A 19216-nucleotide genomic window follows, 5' to 3' on the forward strand; every position below is an offset into this window, starting at 1 on the left:
ATAAGAGCTGCACTCTATAACAGGCTACTGACGTCAATCCAGTTTGTATTTGATGGAGGTAAACGAATGGTCATTCACTCGACCTATAGGTATGCATGGAAAGTAGAGTTTTAAATGTCTATAGCAAGAAACCTGAAGTACATCACGAGCTAAGTTATGCAGCGGCCAGTGCTCCCAAGTGCCCTTGTTATTTTCGTAGCATTAACCATACTGACGTCCTTACTTTCGCACTTGAAATACCTTAACATAACTTAACCTTAGAATCGTGCTGCTGCTATCTTCATGACGTGCCGTTCAGAACCTACCACTTGCTTTGCGGCCAAACTTAGTGATCAGGTATTGGTTTTAGCATCCATGTGCAGTGCTGCTTGAACAATTAGTTTGCCTAAAAGCGCATTCGCAATGTGCATATATAATGCGCTAATGTTGAATTTCCCAATGGCACCGAATAAACAGAAGAAAACGGAATTTTTCAATTAGTCAAACATTTAGAAGGATGGGAAGCACAACTTTGTGGTTATCTTCGGTTTATTTGTGCAAGAGTTTCGGTCGGTAGGACGACCTTTCTCAAGGGATAAAATAAATTCTCGCGACATAGTATCTTCATATATTTAGATAACGAAAGAAAGAATAAAAAAGGAACAGGGAAAAAAGAAGAAAAGAGGGAGAGCAGGGCCTTAATGACATTACTCGTTAGTTCCACTGGTATACACCGCGCCTTGGCGAAGTCAAACCCCTCATCATCGACAAGGTCTTTGACACATTCCCCAAGACGAGTGTCATGGGTTCCGGGAGTGAGCGGCGTAAATCATGGAATGCGGTACGCGTGATATTGGATGGTAGATGAGCAAGCAAGCCATTTTGTTGTGTTCTGATCAAAACAAGGCGTATTATAGACATAAATGCAGGGTTTATTTTTTATACAAAGCAGATCGTTTATAAAAAAGTAATGATACGAGTGAACGTGCCGTTTTTGCAGACGTGTGCTTAGGCGACGCGGACAAATAGCAAATAATAAAAACTAATTGACTTTTCTTTAGTGCCTTGGGGGAAATTGTCTAAATGGCCAATTTGGAGGCATTGGCGTTTTCATGCACACTCATTCTTTTTAAATCTTAAAAATTGCATCTAATTCGAATATTCATAATCAAATTGCTGTTCATAATCAAGGTCTATTATAGGTCTATTCAGCTTTTTGTTGCGTTTTTGTCGTTTCCATCTTTTTGTGAGGCTGCGGCGAGCGTCCCAGAGATGGAGTAAATGATTACCCACCGCTGGACAGTCCTCCGCAATCTGTATGTATGTCACGTCTTTCTTGAGTCGGCTAAGTGCCTTCCAATCTATTGTAGATGAAAAGTCGCATCTATAGCATGAGGGTTTGAGGCCACAAATGCTAGAACATCAGCGGCTAGGATTCAAAAATGCATTCCTACGCCACTTTTTATTGAATCTGCTGGTTTACCTCAGGTTTTCATCATTTTCGATGATAGTCGACGCGTTTGGTCTACCGCCACACTTCCATGACCGATATATATTTGCAGCCTTCCTTTTGTCGTCATCTGCAGCTCCCAAGGCAAGAATCCTTTCTACTTTCTGCTCATTATAGAAAGACATGGTGCCTGGGACGAAACAAAATGCAGCCTAAACATTTGCATTGACGTTGTCAATTCGCTTTTGTGGTGGTATGTTCTGTCACACACACACACAAAAAAAAAATGTGCACTTCACCTACGCTAAGACAACAGCTATCTCAGCTTGTTTCTAACTAACACCAAACGCGATGTGTTACTTCGGCCGGGCGCGGCAGATAAGGCACTAGCTCGATCACGATATTCTTTTTTATTTATTTCCTTTATTTTGTTCTCGATAACTCAGAAGGAGCCTATTCGAGGGCGCTGCTTTATGATCCGGGTGGGTGCGCAGCCACGTGGTATTCTCCATATTTCAGGAGGTTTATTTATCAGTCTGAAAAGAAAAATGCTACGGCGCTGAAAATAGCGCAGTTAGATTTCCCTTGGCTGCGCCTTCAAATGCCTGAATGACACTTATGTGTTAAATTATTTCTACATGTAAAAATATATCTAATTCTAGAACGTTGTCGACGTTGCCTTACTTTTATTACAAGATTGTGTTTCTGAACTGCTCGTGTTAGAGTCTATGTGAGTGTTATTTAAAGTATACTTGTATTTGGCTTTGTACATTTGCTGCGCTCTTGAGGATGGCATGTTCCGAACGGGCACTCTTCTAATTTCACAGTGCATTTCGAGACAATTTTTGAAATTGCCTCTAATAAACTAAAATCTAGAGACGCATTGCTTTTTATTTATCTGACATGGTATCGAAGCGCCGACATTCGTCTCCTAATTGTAAGCTGTATGGTAACATGTATCGGACATTGAATACAATTATGACGCAGCGTTTTTCGTTTCTCAAGTGCTATACATCATTTTTTAAAACTTTTTCGTCGCTCGTTTCGCGGTCCCTGGCTCGTTCTCTGAGCAAGAAAAGTCAAGCTCACTGGCAGCCGTCCTTGCCTAAATGGCATGTTTACTTCGGCAGTTACGCTTTTGCCTTTTTGTTGCTCAGCTTTTCCTTTTAGAAACAGCGTACAGCAGAAAATCAAGGCTAAAGCAAATAACACTATGCCGTCTGCTGCCTACATAACAAGACGACTGTGCCCATTAGCACTCCCGTTACGCTAACTTCGCGCTCGACTGCACACGCCAAGAATTCATCTGGCTCTGTCTCAGACAGGGTTTGAGAAAACCGCCGCAGCTACGCCGCTAATAGAGTTTCCGAAAAGTACCACTGTACTACGTGCTTCTCGAATAAAAAAAGAAAGAAAGAAAGGAACAGAGAGAGAGAAAGGAACTTCTTGTTTACGTCTGGCCCTTCTCCAAAGTCGCCGCGTGAACCCCAGCATGGTGGCGAGTCTTCTCTAATGAGTTACAAACAAACGTGAAGAACAAAGAAAAAAAAAGAAAATTTGGCACTGTTGCTTCGTGACACGTTATGGAGGCTTCGTTAGCTGCATGCTTCTCAGCCAATATAAAAGAGTTAGAGCCGATGTGTACACTCGTCATTGCGCATTCGTGACAAGCAAGCACTGAGCACTCAAAATGCGCACTCTTGCGGCATCGCTCTGTGCTTTCGCGGTGTTTAGTGTCGTCTGCTGCGACGTCCAAGAACGCGGTCACACCTACCGGACCAGGAATGTGACTGTCGAAGATGGTACGTACGATTCCAGCTACTCATTTGCTCAGTTTACTATTTCGTATAGTTATGTTATTATAGCTATTACACGAAACAAGGCCGGGAGGTTGTCTCATGAGATTGGCTGTTGTGGGAGCGTACCAGTACATTTACTTTCTGAAAAGAAATTGTTTTCGGCACCCGTGGCACTGGCACGACTGATCCGGTTCACAATGCTTCAAGCTACTTTTTTACAGAAGCTGTAAAAAATGTTGACACTCTTAATGGTGTTTTGTTGTGACAGTAATAACACCCCTACCGTTTGGGCCTTACAAAAATTTATAGAGGCCAACAACGGAGCTCTTACTAGATGTGCGATGACAAAAGACGTTCATTCTTTCTGACATCCTTGGGCCCACAGAAATATCCAGCAAGAAAATTTTACAGGGAGAGATACGAAATTCTCCATTCGGATATTTCTTGGCGCCTAAGGCAGTTAGGATGATTACATAGTTTTCAATTACGTATTTTGTCATCGCACATGTAGGTAAAGCTCCGTTGTCCTCCTCTAAAATTTTGTAAGGCCCTAACAGTTAGGGTGTTACCAGTGCGACAAGAAAACTCTTTTATGTGTGCAAACATTTTTAGAGTGCAGCGACAACCACCTCGCCCCAACAAAGTAGAAAGAACGTATTTCGATTGCGTAATTGTTTACGCGGTACTTCACTTACACAGTGTATGGTTGCATTGTGAAGTGAAAGCCCACAAACGATACAAGAGCAGTACAAGGTGAAGCAAAAGGCAAGTATTTAGTTAGACAACATATGTTTGTCACCCTTCTAAATTACTACTTGTGTGAATACGGCTTCTAGTTCTCGGCTGCTCATACGCTTTCAAATATAGCAACAGGTAACGTGTTTATTAGCATGATGCTCGGCCATGACAAGCACATTTTCTGCACGTCTCAGGAGCCTGCGTCTTTGAGCGCAACGTCATACCGGATGGTGAAACTAAGGCGCTCAACAGCCCCTGCGTCCTTTCCACCTGCTACGCTGAGGCCCGCGAAGTGAATTCGACGCTGTGAGTATGGGAATTCAATGTCACAAATCTGCTGTACATCTAGAAGATCCTAACAGTGCAGCAACTTTTCAAATTTGAGGACAGAGTGATGGAATCCCATAGATCACGCTGCACAGGATTTCCTTGAACAGTGAAGACGGCGATTGCGCACCGAGACTCACTAGTTGCCTTGACAGAGTTTCTTCTTTCATTTTGATCCTCCCTAATTGATTTTTTATTAACCTCTAACCTTTGTATTGTCTTAGTTCATTTGTTTATAAGTGCCAGGTTTTAAGAACACATGGATGCATTCATTCTAGATGTTGTTTTCGTTGTTTGCACAATACATAAGATTCAGCGCCTTCAAATTGCACATTGGGCTATGAGGGACGCTGTCGAGGAGGGCTCCGTAATGATTTTGGATAAATTGGGATCTCGAGTCGTGTGCCTGCGGATATAACGACACGAGCGTATCAGCATTTCGCTCCCGTCAATGCGCGGGCACCGCTTCAGGGAGCCGAACCCTCGATTTTGCGTTCAGCTAGAGAACTCGACAACCATGCATTGAGTCACTATGGCAAGTGCATTACGTCATCGACACATTTACTGTGTTTATTGTTATGTTGTGATGATATAATGTGGTAATTTGTTGAGCGTGGTTTTTTAAGATTTTTGATAGGTACGTAATTAGCGCTTTTTGGAGAATGCAACGTTTAATAGGCTTGAATGCTCTCGTAGTCTGTGCACTAAAGTGTGCACATGTTCAGCGTTTCTTTTTCTTTTTTGTTTCATTCACTAACTCTATTGCTTCCACGAAAGGCCTTTAGGCGCTTTCAAGCTGTTCACAACCTCTGGCATCAAAGCTGCTCACCAAATTGTTGGAAATAAACCTTCGAAGTAACGAATAACGATATATACCATGGACGATCCCCGCGTTAGCCGAACTGAAACGAAATCTCACCTGATGTCATTTGCACATTTTTATACATAATACGTGCTGACGCGAGTTCCGAAGGAGCAGAATGAAGTTTTACCATGCCATACCATACGGATGAATGCTGCCTAAACGTGAATAGTTCGCTAAAACAGAAATAATTAGTTCCTCTCCCTACTTTCACTTATATCATTTGTGCGTTGACGATAGGAAAAAAGCAGGTCAAGGTAACCACCACTGCGGAAAACGCGCGAAATGCTACTTTTACCGAAAGGCGGCATTGTTGTAGCCAACACACCTCTAAATACTCTATGGGTACATATGCACCTGCCTTTTATCTATACCCGAAAATCACACAGCTGGCCTTACACTCTTCTCTGGCGCGAGCGTACTACTCCGAAATCTCATTTTTCTGGCAGCGGCAAATCTCGCATTGACTGGCATGCATACATCTATCATGATTGCGCCTTGAACTATGTAATGTATGAACTATGCAATCCTTGTGTTTTGCAATGATATTACTGATAACCTTACTTAGCCTCTATTGCTATGCCTTGGTAATTTGTGAATTTCAAACATACGATTATGAAACCTTGTTCTATTCGTATTTCACGAACGTTGTTCCTTTCGTATTTAACACGGCACTAAAATGAAGTGAAATGAATACTTGAAATGCTTACGAAGACACTCAGCACAATAGAGCCGCTGAAAGACCACGTACGTGCTTTTCCAGCTGCCCGAACATTGGAGTCGAGGAGGGCTGCAGGGTGGAGTGGACCCCTGTCGGAGAGTATCCCAACTGCTGCCCGAAGCATGTGTGCCCCACCACCTCTTAAGGGGCCTCAAGTGCGGAAACAACACTGAAGCATCCTATTGCCTTTATAGATTCAATGGTACTATCGGCAAGTGGGACTCGTTGAATTGTGACATGAAACGCGCCAGAAAGAGACTGACTTGATGTTGAAAGTAAGCCATAATAAACAATAAATCTTTCTTCGTATTTTCTATGTTCGAATACGGTGATTTGCTAAACGGAAGTGCGTCTGCAGGTAGTCTAGTCTGCGTGAGTCGTCTAGGTTTAGAACCAATCTTTGATGAACAGTGGACTGATTGTTGCTTAACTTCCACAGTTTCTGACTCCGACTATGCTTCAGACGTTGTAAACGCTTCGTTATAGTTCTGAACTATGAAGTTTTACGAGCCAAAATGATGATCTGATTAGGAGGTACTCCATAGTGGAGGACTCCGGAATAACTTGGACCACATGGAGTTCTTTACGTGCACCTAAATCTAAGTACGCGGGCGTTTTCGCAATTCGCCCCCATAGTTCCTTATAATTCCGGATTTGTGCGTGGATTTCAGGATCTTCATGCATACCAGGCACTGTTCTTATGCCTATCTTCCCATCTACAGTGTAGTGTAGCAAACCATAACAAGGTATCAGCATTTCCGCGCGATCTTTCCCTCTATTTAACTAAAATTGCACCAATACAGTCGATCTTTAACGAAACTGACCAATGACATGGAGACTGAAAGAAGTATCGCATCAAATGTTCGTAAACATTTAATTGGCGATGATCATAATATATATAGTAGGGACTTGTAAAGACAACAGAGCAAAAAACAAGATCAAGGAAATCTAAATATTTCACAAAAAGAAGTTGCTAAAGGGCTTGGGAAACAGTAAAGGCTCGTTGAGATCGCCAATTGGTGATTAAGTGAACCCCCACACTGGTGCCACCACACAGACAAGATGATTTGTCATCGTCGAAAGTTTAATCAATGTGTTTACGTCACGTTCCCGTGATGGAACGCTGGGTGCAGTCCGAGGCTTGACTTCATTATTCACTGTTCATAAAGACCAGAATTGTAATCAATGCGCTACAACACCAATATCTATTTAGAGATAAAGCTATCACCCCTTTACTTATTCATATGGGTCATAAAACAAACGAAGCTCTATTTTAATGCATTACCACTCGCAAAATCTATGATCTCACTAATGGGACAGTGCTCAGTGATTAAAAAAAAAGCACATGGTTGCCGACATTGTCTCTGCTGCCAGTGGGCGCTGGGGAAAACTGAGCTGACGCATTTATTGAATACAATGAAAGCACAAGCCTTTATGTCAAACTGTGACTGCATTTGACCCCCAAGCGCTCCGTCAGCGCTTGAGGGTCATGCATGGAGGGTCAGGCCATGCATGGCGGCCGGCTCCAGAAGCACCGGCCGCCATGCGCTCTGAATTTCACATGTCATTTGCTGAGTACTGTACCTGTTGTCTGGCTAGTTGGTACTTGTAAAATAATAAAGATTCTAGCACTGAAAGGAAACTTCAAAAATGGAAGCGCTTGTCCTGTTTCATGCCTTCCTTAAATTTCATATCATAGTGTGTTTGGTACTAAAATGTTCACTACTTTATTGCCATAACGTCGGAGCGATCGGGCGAAGGAACTTAAAAACGGCGTCGCCAACCGTCTTTCGTTACTGTGTCGTCTGTTTCTTCCCAGGCCTCATCTAAAGGTAAGAGTGGCTTTTTTTTTTGTTAACGTACAATGGTAACTTACTTGTTGAGGTGAAATTATTTTTCTGAATTAGTGTACCTCTCAACAGGCTGTCTCTCCTATATATGCAAGGCACATATATATATATATATATATATATATATATATATATATATATATATATATATATATATATATATATATATGGTACGACATGTATGTTATGGCACATCATGAATTTCACGCGTTGAAAACCGCGCTGCGACTACCGCATTCGCAAACTAAACATCACGTATCGCGATAAGGGTACTTATGAAAGGACGAGAAAACTACCTGTCTAAATCTAAGGAAAGAACAGGGTGCGTTTCAAAGACGCAAATGAAAGCGCCATAAGTGTACCTTATGAATGCAGCCCTTTACTCGTTAATGGTCTTAAGTAGGAGTGACGCTACGAAACATTCATTTTGACAAGATATACACTGATTGCAAAAAAAAACAATAATAGCATGCACGCAAACATCCGTGCATCAATATTGTACAAATGCTTGATAAAACCTGGCAAGGCGCTCGTTATTTTTGGTGAATCCAGCGTTTTTCTTTTGGCAACGCTTGTCAAACCTGTCTAACGCAGTCGACATCGCGCACGCTTTTATGCCGACATCTCGCGCTTGGTTTCGTCCACGTTTTCTTTTCTTCCCTTCCTCCTCGTCGTTTTGCCTTGTTATTTTTTCGCTACAGACGCCGGCCTTTTCCCCATAAATGGGCCTTTCAGCGCTTTCGCATTAAAAATGTTTGGCGACCGTAATCTTTGACTTAGGTTTGACTTAGTGGCACCCGCACCTCAGCGTTAAGTGTTTTTTAGGTTGAGCTAGCGAACGTCTTTTCCCTGGCACGATATACAGGCGAGCAGCGAGAGAAGGCGAGGAGAAAGTGCTGCGCATGCGCGAGGCGCAGCCCCCTAGCGAGCGGCACACGAAGCGCCCCTTACGCAACCTCTCCGGTGCTGACGTCAGAGCACGGAACGAGAGAGCGCGCCTGCAGCTGTTGAGAGCAAGCGAACAGGTGAGCGCCGGGAGAGAAGGAGCGAGAGAAAAGGGAGTGACATTACATCCCGTCTGCAAGGCAGATGTTCAGTCTTTGCCAGGCAACTGTATTTCAATAATTTGGTGGTTAAATATCACGCCACCTCCCTGTTTGTGACGTCATCAGTGATGTCGTTACTGCCGCTTTCTGCTTCCGAGTTTCGAAATATTTCGCAAGTCACGCTCACGTGGCGGGTCTTTAATGTCTACGATTCTGAGCGCGGGTGTGCGGTAATCAGCGATTTCTAATTAATTTTGATTATTCCAGTTGTTATACTCTGATCTCAGATGTATAACGAAACCCATGAATTTTTTTGTGTACAATTCTACTTCTATTTATTTTCTGATTTATTTTGAATTTCATCCGCGGTCGTCTGAGGAGCAGCTCGAGATCTGCCACGCACAATCAAAGCAACCTCATGACGTTGTACTCGGCGGCAAGTTGAACAGCCCTTGCTGTCAGAGTATTGCGTCCTGCTATTGTCTTTGTGTTTCCCCTGCAGAGTAGCATGTAGGCTAACATACGCTGGCTAAACACTGAATTTTCAATAAAGAGCTTTCGCTCTCTCTGTCTTTTTGTGTTTCATCATCCAGCTTCAGGCGCACAGCCAAAGCACAGCTAATCTTTTTTTTTTCTCCCATAAAAACAGGTGTACATCTACTGTGCCTTCGCACTGCCTTTGTTGCCACGTGAATATTTTTCACAATGGTGAGGCGAAATTATCCGAAATTGGCTGCTTGGCTTGATCTTTATGAAAAAAAAGTAAAAAGACAGAGAGAGAACAGGGCATCGATTTAAGCCATGACGAAAGAATGCACAAAGCACGGGACCGACACTTACGGCTTGGTGAAGTTCACACGCAGCTCGAAACGTAGAGGTTTCATTGTATGTGTCCTCGTGTGTTTGTGTACTAAGGGTGATACAGAAAAGCACTACGGGCTTAGCATGGAGTTCGACATTTTCAAACTAGATTACATTTGTGCCTCCGTATTAAAGTTACACTTCGAACACTTCACCGCAGAAGAAAAAAACGAATCCTCTTTGCTCAACATGGAGATCAGACATTCAAATCTTCTTGCAATGCGGCGCAGCACTTGTGTGACATAACTAAGGGGACGTGGTGCACTTACTATAGCAGATTTTGCATTATATTATGCGCAGTAATGTTTAGGCTTTCCACTTGAAAGGTGGTCTTGCACATCCTCCAAGCGATACAACACATTGCACACTCAAAACAGCTCCAAATGAAACCGCAGATGTTGCGTCGCGGTAGAGGAAGAGAGTTGCACTTAGAAATATTGTAGACGGAAGGCGCACAAATGTACTGTACCAAGGAAAGAAAACACTGTTTCAATACGTCGTAAATACATATAATATACATGCTCACGTCCTAGATTTTCCGACATGCGCCTAATTACACACAGGCATTGAATATTATGCTAAGTCTAGCACAGTTTTCAGCGGTATCCACTTTATATCTTGGAAATGCGCAAGAATCATTACCTTCTCTCGAAGAAGCAAACGTTATTATCAATCGTGAACTCGATTTCTTGCATTGTATTTAATTTATTTTATCAAATTCACCAGCACAGATTGATTTGTGCACGTATTCAGTGGGCCTTATCCACCTCAGTATTGCCAATGCCACAGAGTGGGCATGAAGAACAATAGCTGGTGGGGAAACGTGACTGTTTCTTTCTGTCACCAATCTCGGGCGCGCGTGTTCCGGAGACGGAAATGAGGTACGCCGAGCAGCACAGCACACAGGCTTTTATGTCGCCCACCAAAAGATACACAACACACCCTGAATACAAATAAACTCAAGAAATGAAAACCACCGCAAACCAACGAATACAACCCCAACAATGCTAACCTTGCCGCTGTCTGGAAACGTCCGCGCCCGCCTCACGGTTGCCGATAGGCTCGAACACGCTTACTTGCCGTCATCGGCTTGTGTTGCCTCAAAGTCCGAGCTTGGTGGCAAATCGTTCGCGGTAGGTACTACCGACGACCTTGTAGATGCTGTCACCTGAGTAACAGTCGCACAATGCACCTGTCACTGATGCCTGCTTCCCAGTCGTTGTTCATGACGTCGAAAATGTCCTAGTCGATTAGGCATAGCGAAGGGTTCGAACACCGATTCCGTCCATTGCTTTGCTGAAGTGACGACGAGGTGCCCCGTAGACTGTCTTACGTAGCGTTGCTGGTATGCCTTCGAAGGGGGATTGCTGCCACAGCACCCGGAACTACCGTAGGAGGCGGCAGCAAGTCCAAGGAACCTCGCTCAAACGTTGAGCCAGAAGCACGCGGACAACGCCAGGTCAGCGCGCCACTGATGTCAGCGCGGGTCATGCGCCTCGGGCCTCCGGAACTTTGCCCTCGTGCGCTCGTGCCGCTTCGAACGCTTTCCTCTCGTCATCGTCGTCGTTTCGCGCCGCATATATCTCGGACATGATACCTTTTTGATTTTTTCCACTTCTCTCTTCTATCTTGCTTTTCAAACTGCACCGCTCGCTTCATTTGGGTTCTTCCACTTAAGTCACACTTTACATTAAGAAGGCAGAGCGTAGCATGGGTGAGTCACAGTCGCCAAGAGCATGACCGCGCCTTCGAGGCGCAGTGTATTTCTCTGGTGTAGCACAGGCTTATTTGCTAAGAGGCTGAGGCCGAGAAGGTACTGCTGGAGTGGGTAGTGCGCAAGACACTGATACGATCCCGATCGGGTGGGGTAGGTCTTCATCACAAGAATCCGGAAACGACGACGAAGCCGAGCATCGTGATCATGAAAAAAAAATTCAGAAGATTGCATTCACTTGATTGGTACATGGTTGTGACTCTTATCCGAGTCTCGAGTGGTTCTTATTAACAGGGGAGCCAGGATGGCCTTAAGTAACCCCTTGCGGTTTTGTCGTTGTCGATGTCTTTTTGCGGAGCCTGTGGAAGTATAAGTCGTCAGGTTCTGCCGTCGATGATCCTGCCCCTCGGATTTTCTTCCCTTCGTCCTTTCCTTTGTGTCTGCTCAAGGAATAAAGGCGTGAGGATTTTTCGACATGGGGACGCCCGCTTGAACGCTTCTAAAACTTGAGAGGTCGATCATACGGCCTTAACTAATGCTTCCGGCCTTGTGGTCACCGATGTCTTCTTGGGGAGTCTGTACAAGTATTAATGCTTTTGTCACGTTCTGCCGTCGACGAGCTCCTGCCCTTCAGGTTTTCTTGTCTTCGTTTGTGTCCCCCTTTGTGTCCTTCCCTTTGCCATGGGAACGTACGCCTGAATGTCTCTTACACTTGGCAGGTCGATCATAACAAGACATTTGAACGCGCTTAAGTGTGACTTCCACTCTGGATGATTGTGTTTCTTTGCTCGAGTTTTAATTTTGTGTTAGACTAAATGGTTTAGCGTATAGTGCGTGTTTTTTGTAGTGTGCGTAGCCAAGTGTATTGTAAATATAGTTGACTGTGCGTTGCTGACAGGGTTTTCTTGCTATAAGGAAGAAAAAGAAAGATCTAAGAAGTTCTACGGAGGTGAAGCAGGCGTTAAGCATTTCCCATACGGGAGCCAATCCCGAAAATAGTGCAATGCCGCGCCGACCCGCGGCAGATGTGAAGCAGGCGTTAAGTACTCCCCATACGTGGGCTGATCCCGAGGATAGTGCAATACCACGGCGACCCGCGGCGGAGGTGAAGCAAGCATTAAGCACTCCCCGTCCGTACGCCGATGCCGAAGATAGTGCAATGCCGGCCAGCGGCGCAGTTGCAGTTCGCAATTAAGGGGCCTCATACGCACCTGCGCTGGTCATTCTTCTTCACAGAGTAGAAGGGCACTGCGCTTTGAATGTGTAATTTTAATTGTGGCGTTTTACGTGCCAAAACCGCTTTCTGATTATGAGGCATGCCGTAGTGGAGGACTCCGGAAATTCAAAACACCTGGGTTTCTTTAACGTGCACCTAAATCTAAGTACACGGGTGTTTTCGCATTTCGCCCCCATCGAAATGCGGCCACCGTGGCCGGGATTTGATACCACAACCTCGTGCTCAGCAGCCCAACATCACAGCCGCTAAGCAACCACGGCGGATGTTTTCAATGTCAGTTTTAGAATGTAGCAAAACAGGTTTTTAGTCCTGCTATGGACGCCGGTGGACGGCAAAACGACAATGGGAGTGAGAAAAAAAAAACCATCAGAGCTATAATTTCTTTATATCCTTAGATCCTTATATTTCCTGGGTCCTTATATTTCCCTGGGTCAATGCCTAATGTAAGCTGCTCTGGGCAAAGACGATGCGAGGAGACAAACACGTGCAGGCACCACATTTCTCCCCCCGTTCTTCCCCGGCCCCCACAATGCCTCTCAAATACTTGGTTCTGATCGTTGGGGCAGGACATATACGCAAAAAAAAAACGATAAAAAAGAGGAGTAATACAATCACTGTATTTTTAAATGCGTAACGTTTCTTTCCCTACACAATATCTCAGTAGTTCCTTTTGGAATTGTGGAATCTAGACGAATTTTAAACGAATATGAAGGCCGAATGTCCCTCGAGATGTGTTCAACCATGTCGCGTCGTCCGCTCCGCGTCTGCTTGCCATCCTGTCTCTCATGCTCCATGGTTGGTGGATTGACGCAAAAATTCTTTCGACCCAATACGCCTAAGTTTTGTTTACATGCGTGCCACAGCGGGCCTTGCTTCACCCATACGCTCTCTCGGCATTTACCTCGCAGCCTCTTTAGCAAGTAGTCAGGATGCACGCCCTCATAAATATTGATCTGCAGCGCAGTGTCTGCTCAGCGACTACTTGGCGTTTGCTCGCTACCGTGTTCACGTACCATGCTAGAGCGGGGTAGCAAATTAACGATACAGTTAACAATTAGGCGTTTATAGCGTCCCATCCCCAGTGCTAATGCTGTGGCTGCTGCGAGCTAGAAATCAAACGCTCTCTAAAGCTCGGCGCCGTGTCTGTAGTCCTAGCAGCGCGAAAACAAAGAGACAATCTCAATAACTACGGCAAAATATACCCTATGCTTTGACCTTCACTTGAGGCGAGACTGAGCGATGACGTATTGTGCCACTTGTTTCTTGCTGACATGGCGGAAAGCCAGTAACAAGCACGAATCCGGAACGAAGCAGCTGGTCGGTGCTGTATGGGCGCTGCCGTGTTGCTATAGGTGACCACGGTTAGGGTGGCTATTACCGTTACTGCAGGTAACTGCCACAGTAATCCTCAGTGTACGATATGCATGTGCAACGGCCATAACATGACAGGTATCGCTGTACCATATCATTTAGCGAGCAAAAATAGAGCTCCCTAGTGCAGGCAATAATCAGGCAGTTAGCCACTTACAGCCCGAACTGCATACCGCAGCGCAGGGATATTGCCTGCGTACGCCTCATACCTTCGGCAATGCTGCAAGGTATTTGGGAGCTGGCATATATTAAGAACAAAGTTAAAAGATAAGGTTGCTCAAGATTATTCAAAAGACTAGCGCAATATTGCAGGGACAAAGACAGAGAAGACGACAGGACGAGCGCTAAACATCAACTGGTTTTTTACAGCGAGAGAAGGTACATATATACATTTCGTTGGTGCATGCGCACAGAGTGTTAAAATAGTACAAACTCATTCTAATCAAAATGTGGCAGACTGTTCTGTAAGTACATTTTTTCTTTTCTGGACAAGGCAAGTGAAGCCGTGCTGACACATTTATCACCTTCCCTGTCTATGTGATATGCCTCACAAATCTCGCGCCCCCACCTTGTGCCTCCCCTACCAAGCACACACGTGGCGTCAAACGCAGGCACGCACCCGCATCGCTTACAGTGCATGGCCAAATGGCCGCCCCCCGCTAATGAATCTACTAGCGTTCGGTGCTCTCGTAGCCGTTCATTTAGGCAGCGTCCAGTCTGCCCCACGTAGCATCTACCGCATGAGAGAGGTTCCTGAGAGAAAGTCCTGCCACCATAAGATTGAGGTTAGCTTGCAGATGCAAGTGCTCCGGTTACAGATCGCCGGTTTTCCGAAAGATATCGTGACGACTGTGGCGGAATGCCTCCTGAAAGAAATCAGAGCAGGTGGACGTCCTGGCGTAGCAGCCGAAAAAAGCTGCAAGAAGCTGAAACGTACAGCTATTCCGTACGTGCACCAGCTATCGCACCGGCTGAGGAAAGTTGGTGAAAAGTGCGGCGTGGACGTGATGTTCACTGCCCCCGAAAAGCTGGTGCGCATGTGCAAAGCCGTAAACGAGAAGCATAAACCCGTCTGCGCCAAAAAACATGAATGCAAGTTTGTACCCTGCATGGTTGGGGTCGTATACCGCATACCTCTCTCATGCGGTAGATGCTACGTGGGGCAGACTGGACGCTGCCTAAATGAACGGCTACGAGAGCACCGAACGCAAGTAGATTCATTAGCGGGGGGCGGCCATTTGGCCATGCACTGTAAGTGATGCGGGTGCGTGCCTGCGTTTGACGCCACGTGTGTGCTTGGTAGGGGAGGCACAAGGTGGGGGCGCGAGATTTGTGAGGCATATCACATAGACAGGGAAGGTGATAAATGTGTCAGCACGGCTTCACTTGCCTTGTCCAGAAAAGAAAAAATGTACTTACAGAACAGTCTGCCACATTTTGATTAGAATGAGTTTGTACTATTTTAATACTGTGCGCGCATGCACCAACGAAATGTATATATGTACCTTCTCTCGCTGTAAAAAACCAGTTGATGTTTAGCGCTCGTCCTGTCGTCTTCTCTGTCTTTGTCCCTGCAATATTGAGCTAGTCTTTTGAATAATGATGATACACCAACTAGCCCAGCTTTCTGCTTTGAAGGTTGCTCAAGGTCGCAGAGTTTGTCGCCGATGCACGCCCGCCACCACGCGGCCGCTCGATCATCGCTGCTGGTTTGAAATCGCTACGGCGTACAAAAAGACGTATTTCGGTTGTGTTAGCTGCACTACGTTGCACATAGGCCACTACATGCGGATAAAACAATCGACCCTCGAATATATCAAACAGACGAGGAGCGTAAGGGTCCGCAGTCTCTGCAGAGGCGACAGAGCGATGCGTACTGAAACGGCGAGCACGGCGAGCGAGGAGACAGAGAGATGGGCCCACGTGGCAGAGGAACTCGAGCAGAGATAGCGACAACGCCCCTGTGGATCACTGGAACCCGCTAAGTGGGCGGCCGCCGAAAAGGTCGCCGAGGCCAAGGGGCCGCACACAGAGGACCGCACAGAGGGCCGCGCACAGAGGACCGCACACTTCGGTGGACAAATGCGTTCTTCCAAAGGCACCTCATCGAAAGCGATTTGGTGAGGCGTTGTAGCGTCTGTGATAACTCCTGGTTCCGATCAGGGGCGTTGCCCAGATGTCGCCGCACGCGCACTTGACGGTTCTCGAGTTAGCACATCCCCCGCCGGACGCCTGTTGGTTTAAGCTGTGCACCACGTACAGGGGAACCCTGGACATGGCCACGCTCGAACGACTCTCTCGAAGCAACGGATTCTCGTATCCAGCGCGGCCCTCGTACCTGTCGCTGCCTTCAACGAGATCACCGAGTGCGTAGTGCAGCCCTAAGCCCATTTCTTGCGAGCGAAACGTTTTGTGCATGTTGGCCAGTTTCGGATCGTCAGTCAAATCATCAAGCCTTCAAGTCGACGTGGAGAGGATGGTGTGCTCGCTGCCCCGCAAAGCTATAGCATCTGCTATGGTGCCAACAGCAACAGCGATGGCAGTAGGTAAAGAGAAAAATGTGGAAGGCCGTGAAGGGTGACGAGGAAGGGCCGAATGAATTCGGAAACCGAAAATATTATGCTGCTCAACAGCAAATACATGGCTGAGTCACTAGCATTCGAAAATGTTTCGCACTAACTTAGGTAATTGTTGAGGATGCTTTCAGCCGTGTTTCTTTTTTCATTACCCGAAGCAGTAGCAGGCTGAAAAATTACACTCCGCAATATACACAAATGTAGTTTTAAAACATCTTGCTGTGAAATTTTATTTCGATATTAAAAGACAATTTGTGGCAAGATTTAAAAGTGTGTCATTCGGCATTTGAGTTGACTTTACGTTTTCTTCGGCAAACAATTCTGGGGCAGCAACCAGGATAAGGTTTCAGTCTCTTCGGCTTTTTTATTTTGCAAAGGTCTGGAATCTCCTTGCCTAGGGCCACCACGCCACATCTGCAAGGGTATTTGAAGATATGATACTGACATTGTGGCGTAACTATGTTCCGTGGAAACTCCAAGAACGCAAATTGAGCAGTTTCATTTTATTGTATAGTTAACAGGCAATTGCAGTTAGAGTTGAGGGTTGCTAACGCCTCACGCACATGGTGTCTTAAGCAAACGCTTTCATATTCGGAAGTCATGGCAACAAAAAAAAAATCGTTTTTATTTGCATCCGAAGCTCCAAATTAGATCAGGTTTGCTTTGATCAAAAGAAAACATATATCTGTAAGGTCGAGAACGCAAATTATTCTATTAAATCCACCCATTTCCTACATATCTGCCGAAAAGTTTCTAAATAAAGAAGGATTGATTAATCCAGTTTGCAATTCAATAGCCCAGCAGCCAAAGTAGTATCAAAATTCTTCAAACTGTGCTTATTTAGCCATTTGTAGAGGACAAGACTGATGTGTTATAAACCACTAAGAAACAGAGCCCTACCACATGACTAAGACTTCATTTTTAACCTTGATAAACTTTTTGCCATACTCGAAATATGTAACTTCCTCTATCACATTTATGTACTTGAAATGCTGCAACGAATTGAGCTTACTGAACTACTTTATTTATGTTCTTCGTACGCAATTATGGGTTTCTAAACTGCTTGCTTCAATTTCTTCACCGTAATTTCGGTAATTCTTGCGAAATCCATAATTTCGGTAATTCTTGCGAAATCTGTGATGCCTTAACTCAGATGTATACTTCCACTAGTCACTATATTCCGACTTTCTCTCTAAAAGGCAAAAAAAGAATGTCATTCATATAGACCTAGTGGTTGTCGAATGACAGCCTTCTTTCGTTTCACACGTACTTGAATGGAGAAATTTCAATTGGTTTTGAGATAAAGCTTTTTCTCAATAGCGTGACCTGTCAGAGACTTTGGTGCTCAATAATTTAACAGCTACAGACTAAAATACTTTGTAGCTTCTGCATGCCCGCGTTTACCGCTCTAAGTTTTGTAGTATCACTTTCACGTCCGAAATGGGTGCCTAAATTTAAAGTATAGTCAGTGTCAGCTTGTCGCTGAGGCGTGTCTGAAAATATATGAACAGACGAGTTAACAGTGCCGAAGGCACGTGTGTGGCGTTGTCGGCTCGTGAGGCTGTTGGGAAAATGCAAGTGCATGCCTTTCTAGCTACCAGAAATCAATAAGTTGAGCTATATTACGTTTGATAGGCAGTTCTAGTTTACTATGAGATTTCCGGCAAGATTATAGGAGGCAGTGACCCTTCGTACTTATGCTACGTTGAACTTTCTGCCTTAAGAAGGTGACGAAGTTACATTTCAAGCCCTTACTGCATCACCATTAATGAATACCATAAGCTTTCTTTTTTTAAATTATGGGGATTAACGTGCCAGAACCACCATCTGATTATAAAAGACGGCGTAGTGAGATACTCCACCATTTGGACCAACTGGGGTTTTTGACTGCATTTCACCCCCATCGAAATGAGGCTTTTGTGGCCGGGACTTGATCCCACGACTTCGAGTTTACCAGCCCAACATCATATCCATTAAGCAACCATGGCTGGTGCGCCATAACCTCGCTGCAAAGTATAAAAAAGCATGTCTTTAGAAATACAACTATCTGCCATAGGCCAGTTCCTCTTGAGAAGTGGTGCCGCAAGGGAATCTTCAGTTTGCACTCGAATGCACTTAGGGGAGTTGAACGCAATAAATACTTCGACAAATGCATGACACTCCAGACACGGCTTACAACGTTGTATTTACCGAATAAACAGAATCGAAATGTTCGTGAAAGAACACGCTCAAATATTTAAACACAATGAAGTATAAAGTTTGCGCGAAGTCCTTGTTGTAAAGAAGAAAAATATTTCTTGCAATATTTCGTAGATGAGTGTAATACTGTTCGCAACTTGGCGTCCGGTCAACTGGAGACCTTTTGTATTACTTTTGTATTACAAATTACTTGTGCCTAATAAATGAAGTAATGAAACGATAAATTAATGGAAATTAAAGTGGATGAAAAAACAACTTGCCGCAGGTGGGAACCGAACCCACAACCTTTGCATTTCGCGTGCGATGTTCTACCAATTGAGCTATCGCGGCGCTGCTACCCCATCCACTTTCTTGGGTATTTATGTGTCCTAGTAGAACCGTGGGAGTGTTAGCCAGCACCACTACTCACAGGCCTTGGCGGCGGACGTGGAACGTCCTTTTTTGCCGCACGCGTCACGAGAACGTGATCTTTTTGGGTCAAGGCAA

At 45.0% G+C, this 19216-nt stretch overlaps 2 long non-coding RNA genes across 5 annotated transcripts in view; both read left to right on the forward strand.

Annotated features, from left to right (window-relative positions):
* Nucleotides 1–19216, forward strand: part of LOC135910337 (uncharacterized) — a 60363-nt gene that overhangs the window by 21196 nt on the left and 19951 nt on the right. The gene's annotated exons all lie outside the window — the stretch shown is intronic.
* On the forward strand, nucleotides 3070–6192 carry LOC135910296 (uncharacterized). Its single transcript, XR_010567003.2, has 3 exons — nucleotides 3070–3231; nucleotides 4161–4272; nucleotides 5919–6192. It is a non-coding gene; the product is annotated as an uncharacterized lncRNA (long non-coding RNA).

This window comes from Dermacentor albipictus, chromosome 8 (assembly GCF_038994185.2).
Source record: "Dermacentor albipictus isolate Rhodes 1998 colony chromosome 8, USDA_Dalb.pri_finalv2, whole genome shotgun sequence".
Taxonomy (NCBI): Eukaryota; Metazoa; Arthropoda; class Arachnida; order Ixodida; family Ixodidae; genus Dermacentor; species Dermacentor albipictus.